Source organism: Balaenoptera ricei, chromosome 13, assembly GCF_028023285.1.
Source record: "Balaenoptera ricei isolate mBalRic1 chromosome 13, mBalRic1.hap2, whole genome shotgun sequence".
Taxonomy (NCBI): Eukaryota; Metazoa; Chordata; class Mammalia; order Artiodactyla; family Balaenopteridae; genus Balaenoptera; species Balaenoptera ricei.
In genome coordinates, this window is record NC_082651.1 from 50,356,590 (window position 1) to 50,362,589 (window position 6,000).

General features: G+C 43.4%; 1 long non-coding RNA gene across 1 annotated transcript in view; it reads left to right on the forward strand.

Moving 5' to 3' along the window:
* LOC132376833 (uncharacterized) overlaps positions 1-2,595 on the forward strand; it is a 54,105-nt gene extending 51,510 nt beyond the window's left edge. Inside the window, exon 3 of the long non-coding RNA XR_009506439.1 lies at positions 1,972-2,595. This is a non-coding gene — a long non-coding RNA (uncharacterized LOC132376833). The remainder of the gene's footprint in view (positions 1-1,971) is intronic.
* Positions 2,596-6,000: the final 3,405 nt, after the last annotated feature.

Below are 6,000 nucleotides of genomic sequence, written 5' to 3' on the forward strand. Positions count from 1 at the left end.
ACTTCGGTTACTTATCATGACCCCAGTACATTTGCATTTTATCCTGGATTGCATCTATGGTGGGAATCTCGGGGGCGCCGGTAATGTTTTGGATGATGCAGCCCTGCAGACCACCTAACTCCCACAATAGTGCCCCTGTGCCCTCCAGCGTGGGTGCGAGGGTGGTGACGCTGGAGCTGGCCCCGGCCACTTCCTCCCCTCCAAGTCTGCGGCCAGGGCGGGAAAGTGAAAATGAAAACAGAATCTGCTCTGATTGCCCCCTCGCCGGCTGGCGACCCGCGCTGGTCACGCAGACTGTGTGAGAGGATGGGAAGAGCCGCGAGATCACGGGCTGGCGACCCTCTGAAGAGTTTGCCTTCTCCTCTGGGGAAAGGGCGGGGGATCTCCTTTCCCACCGCGTGCGGACTAGTGCAGCCCGACCGCCCACTTGGAGGAGGCTCTAGCTGCCCCGCCCCGCCTCGCTTGGGTTCGCCCCATGAGTCTCCGCCCCCACGAGGCCCCGCCTTCCGCTTTGGTCCCTAAGGCCACGCCCCCTGGGGGCCCCAAGCCCCTGAGGCTCCGCTAGGCCTGGCCAGCCTCGAAGAGGGAGTTTCCTTTTCCTCTCCTGCTCCACCTCCTCCTCTTTCTGGTCTCTCCGCCTCCTCCGCGCTGCCTTGGGTCGCCTGATGCAGAAGTTCTGGCAGAGACTGGGCCGAAGCGAAGCCAGGGTGCTTTCTTATTAGGGCCTTGGCCAGGCCTGGGGATCCGGCGGCGACGGCCGACAACCTTGGGGTTGAGTCTCCTTCCAGGCGCATCTCTGCAGTGAGAACCTTTTGGGGAGGGTAGATCCTGAAGATCCGTTTGGGAATTTCTTTCTCCTGGCTCACCAGCCCCACGTCCCCCAAGTGTAAGTGATAGGACGGGGAGTAGGTAGACTGTTGAAAGCTAAGGAATGCAGCCGAGTTACGAAGTGCCTGGCCAAAGAAAAATCAGGGAGCAGGGACATGAGAGCAGTAAAATCTGGGGCGGCCAATTCATTGTCAGTTAAAAAAATACAAATGGCTAGAATCACCATCAAAGTATCACTAATTTCAAACTGCCTTCTAATTAATTACAGTTCACAGGATGCCTGTTAATTACAGGAGACACCTGACCTAATGTTTGCAAACGAAGTGCAGATGGCAATATTTAGAGAAATGCAGGCATGAAGCAGGAAAATGGGGTGTTGGTGTTTTCAGAGTTCCCATCAGGTATCTGAAAGATAGTGGGGTATCTATCTGAAAGATAGATCCAACGAATATATATCAACGACATAATCAAGAATGACTTAGTCACTGCCTTCTGTAGTTCTCTGATAGCAGATTGTAGTCAGGGCAAGTTATTCATTGGCTGGTGTGAACCCTTGTGATTCAAATGAAGTCAGATGGTTTAGCACATACAGTTGTTTGCCTATGTTCTCAGACACTGAAGAACGTTGCTTTCACACTTGTAAGGAGTTTAAAGGAAAAAAACAAAACAGTTACCTGCTTCAAGTGCTTAGCATTGTACTCAAACAGTTATAGACGCCGTCCTTTAGCTTCTGTGAATTTTTGCCTAAGGAAATGTGTAGTTGTGAAACTTACTTCATGAGTACCTATTCCTAGTGAAACTTTGTCCTTTAGAAATTACTTAGCAGTGGTTGGTTGCAGAGTGAAAGGTACACACAATTGTATATGCCTGTCAATGCTGACAAGGACATACTGAAAATTCTAAGAGTTGTCAAACGAGATATAAGTTCAGGCTGTTTCTCCAGTGTTCCTTCTGCCTCTGACAAAGAATAAATGAATATGGTTAACAGTCAGAAGTGAGGAAGAAATCAGTTTATAGATGTCTATTTGAAAGACCCCAAATAGAAATTTAGAAATATGAAGGTTTTTAAAAATCCTACCTAGTAGTAAAAGGTGAATTGAGAACAGGCTGTATGCTGGACACTTGCTGTTCTTTATTTTACAGAACATTCACAACTCTGAGATCACCACTATCCGCATTTCACAGAGAGAAGAACCTAGGCTTTGAGAAGTTAAGGTAACCTGCCCACGGTCACATGGCTAGTAAGTGACGAGTTTAAGATTGAACTCAGGTCACACATCTCTCCAAATTAAAAACCATGCAGAATGCATGTGTATACATTTATCTAAGTGCATCAAGATGTACAGTTTAAATGGGTGAATTTTATCTAAATCATACCCCAGTAAAGTTAATTTTTAAAAATCATGCAGGATGAATGTGATGTTTTTATGATAAAACTCATCCAAGAAAGAGCACTATGATGATTTCACACCTGACAGTTTCTGAGGAAAAAGGGATGGAGATGACACATGTATGTTATTAGCATACACACTGAAAGACTGGTGACACCACAGACTAGAATTGTTCATTCAGGTGACCTTCCCAAACTTAAGATACATATAGAAATATCAACCAGGATGCTACCATGTGTAAGAGACATGCAAGTCTCTTGTGGAAATCAACCAAGCAAATGCAAAATTGGAAAAGACATTTGAAGTATGTGATATCAAAATTGTCTAACAAAAATATGTCCCAAGTACTGAGCATTAAAAAGTTAGATACTTTTGCTAGTGGTATGCATTAAAGTCACATTTTCTGTGTGTAAGATAGTATGTACTATATTAAGCATTGCGATTATAAGCTGTACAGCAGAATTTACACGTTATTTTCAATTAAAATTTGTTTGAACAGTCTGTCAAAACATGCCAAGGCACCAGTTGTTAGTGCTTTTGTGTTTGAAGGCTGTGTTTGGCTGTTTATAGAGAATATATTGACTCCTTTTTCATTTTATGATGTTCCATTTTGAAGTTTCACCAGTTTCAGAAACATTTTAAACTTAAAGCTTTAATTAAAATGTACCAAATTTTAAAAATAAATTTATTTATTTATTTTTGGCTGTGTTGGGTATTCGTTGTGGTGCGCGGGCTTCTCATTGCGGTGGCTTCTCTTGTTGTGGAGCACGGGCTCTAGGTGTGCGGGCTTCAGTAGTTGTGGCATGCAGGCTCTAGAGCGCAGGCTCAGTAGTTGTGGCGCATAGGCTTAGTTGCTCCGCGGCATGTGGGATCTTCCTGGACCAGGGATCGAACCCATGTCCCCTGCATTGGCAGGCGGATTCTTAGCCACTGTGCTACCAGGGAAGTCCCTCAACTATTTTGTGAACTGGGTATTCTGAATAATCACAGTTGCCCATACATATGTAGAAACAGGACACAAAATAGCTCATTACTTTTTACAAGCACCCAAACTGGCTTTCTTAGGATGCTTAAACTGATAGTTGCCATCCCCACTTGAAACAGATATATCTGTATTGGTCAGTTTAACAGCCCCAATAATGACAAACTCCACAAGACCTTGGAATAAGATTTGATCAATGAGATTTCACTCCTAGGAATTCTGCACAACCTTAAATTCTCCCAGAGAATATATTCTTCAGTGGCAATCATGAAGACAGTGACATATCTTGAGTGAAAAAGAAAACAACTGTGACAGAAAGCATGAGTCTTTTTGTCACAAATGAGGCAATTTGATCAGGATGCATACTTAGCACCCCTCTTGAAGTCCAAGAGGAAACTCTAACCCAGCGCTCCCCATCAGGAGAGTCCTTTGCAAGTCTGAGCGTAACAACAGAAAATCACTACTCTTGGTAATTCAATATAACCAGGGTGGTGGGGAATAGCACAGAGCTTGAGATGAGATCTCTGAACACCTATCCTTCCTCTCTTTACTATTTTACTTCTTTAACATTTGTTTAGTATTAGTGCAGCTTGCTTGGCAATGAAAGCTATGTCTTCTCAGACATGCATAAGCCTATAGTTGACGGACTACTAAAAATGTTTCCACTCCAACTGACTTCTAGTGTGGTTTTTCATAATTTATTCACCAAATTTATGATTCATTCCAGAAATGTACAATTTACTAGAAAGCATTCTGAACAGGTGGAAGCAGTTTTATTTTGCATACCATGGATGTGTTATCCATAATAAATCCATAATAAATGCACATTTTTTCCTGTTCATAGCATATCACCTCTAGTCCTTCTATCTGCATAATAAAAATTCAGGTACAATTTCAAAACTACACTTCAAATTCTTAAGATACATTTTGGTGAGATATATTAAGAACCTTTAAAAAGTGTATGACCTTTGATCCAATAATTGCCCTCTAGAAATCTATCCAAAGAAAACAGAAATTCAAGCAAAGATTTTTATATAAAAGATGTTCACTGCAGTGTCATTTATAAGGACAAACATTGGAAAATCTAATCTAAATCAACCTTAATAAAATCCTTTAATGAATTGATGTATCAATTTATGGTTATTTTAAAATATAGTCATTTAAAATTTATGGGAGATTGGTTCAAGATGGCGGGGTAGAAGGATGTGTGCTCACTCCCTCTTGCAAGAGCACTGGAATCACAACTAACTGCTGAACAGTCATCGACGGGAAGACACTGGAACTCACCAAAAAAGATACCCCACATCCAAAGACAGAGGAGAAGCTGCAATGAGACAGTAGGAGGGGTGCAATTACAATAAAATCAAATCCCATAACCGCTGGGTGGGTGACTCACAAACTGGAGAACAATTATACCATATAGGTCCACCCACTGGAGTGAAGGTTCTGAGCCCCAAGTCAGGCTTCCCAACCTGGGGGTCCAGCAATGGAAGGAGGAATTCCCAGAGAATCAGACTTTGAAGGCTAGCGGGATTTGATTGCAGGACTTCGACAGGACTGGGGGAAATAGAGATTCCACTCTTGGAGGGCACACACAAAGTAGTGTGCACATCAGGACCCGGGGGGAAGGAGCAGGGACCTGCATAGGAGACTGAACCAGACCTACCTGCTAGTGTTGGAGGGTCTCCTGCAGAGGTGGGGGGTGGCTGTGGCTCACCACGGAGACAAGGACACTGGGAGCAGAAGTTCTGGGACATACTACTTGGCGTGAGCCCTTCCAGAGTCCGCCATTAACCCCACCAAGGAGCCTGTGGGCTCTGGTGCTGGGTCGCCTCAGGCCAAACAACCAACAGGGAGGGAACTCAGCCCCACCCATCAGCAGACAAGCAGATTAAAGTTTTACTGAGCTCTGCCCATCAGAGGAACACCCAGTTCTACCCACCACCAGTCCCTCCCATCAGGAAGCTTGCACAAGCCTCTTAGATAGCCTCATCCACCAGAGGGCAGACAGCAGAAGCAAGAAGACTTACAATACTGCAGCCTGTGGAACGAAAACCACATTCACAGAAAGACAGACAAAATGAAAAGGCAGAGGACTATGTACCAGATGAAGGAACAAGATAAAACCCCCAAAAAACAACTAAATGAAGTGGAGATAGGCAACTTTCCAGAACGCGAATTCAGAATAATGATGGTGAAGGTGATCCAGGACCTCAGAAAAAGAATGGAGGCAAAGATCGAGAAGATGCAAGAAATGTTTAACAAAGACCTAGAAGAATTAAAGAAAAAACAGCTAGAAGAATTAAAGAACAAACAAACAGAGATGCACAATAAAATAGCTGAAATGGAAAATACACTAGAAGGAATCAATAGCAGAATAACTGAGGCAGAAGAACGGATAAGTGACCTGGAAGACAGAATGGTGGAATTCACTGCTGCAGAACAGAATAAAGAAAAAAAGAATGAAGAGAAATGAAGACAGCCCAAGAGACCTCTGAGACAACATTAAACGCAGCAACATTTGCATTATAGGGGTTCCAGAAGGAGAAGAGAGAGAGAAAAGACCTGAGAAAATATTTGAAGGGATTATAGTTGAAAACTTCCCTAAATTGGGAACGGAAATGGCCACCCAAGTCCAGGAAACACAGAGAGTCCCAGGCAGGATAAACCCAAGGAGAAACACTCTGAGACTCATAGTAATCAAATTGACAAAAATTAAAGACAAAGAAAAATTATTAAAAGCAATAAGAGAAAAGCGACAAATAACATACAAGGGAACTGCCATAAGGTTAACAGCTG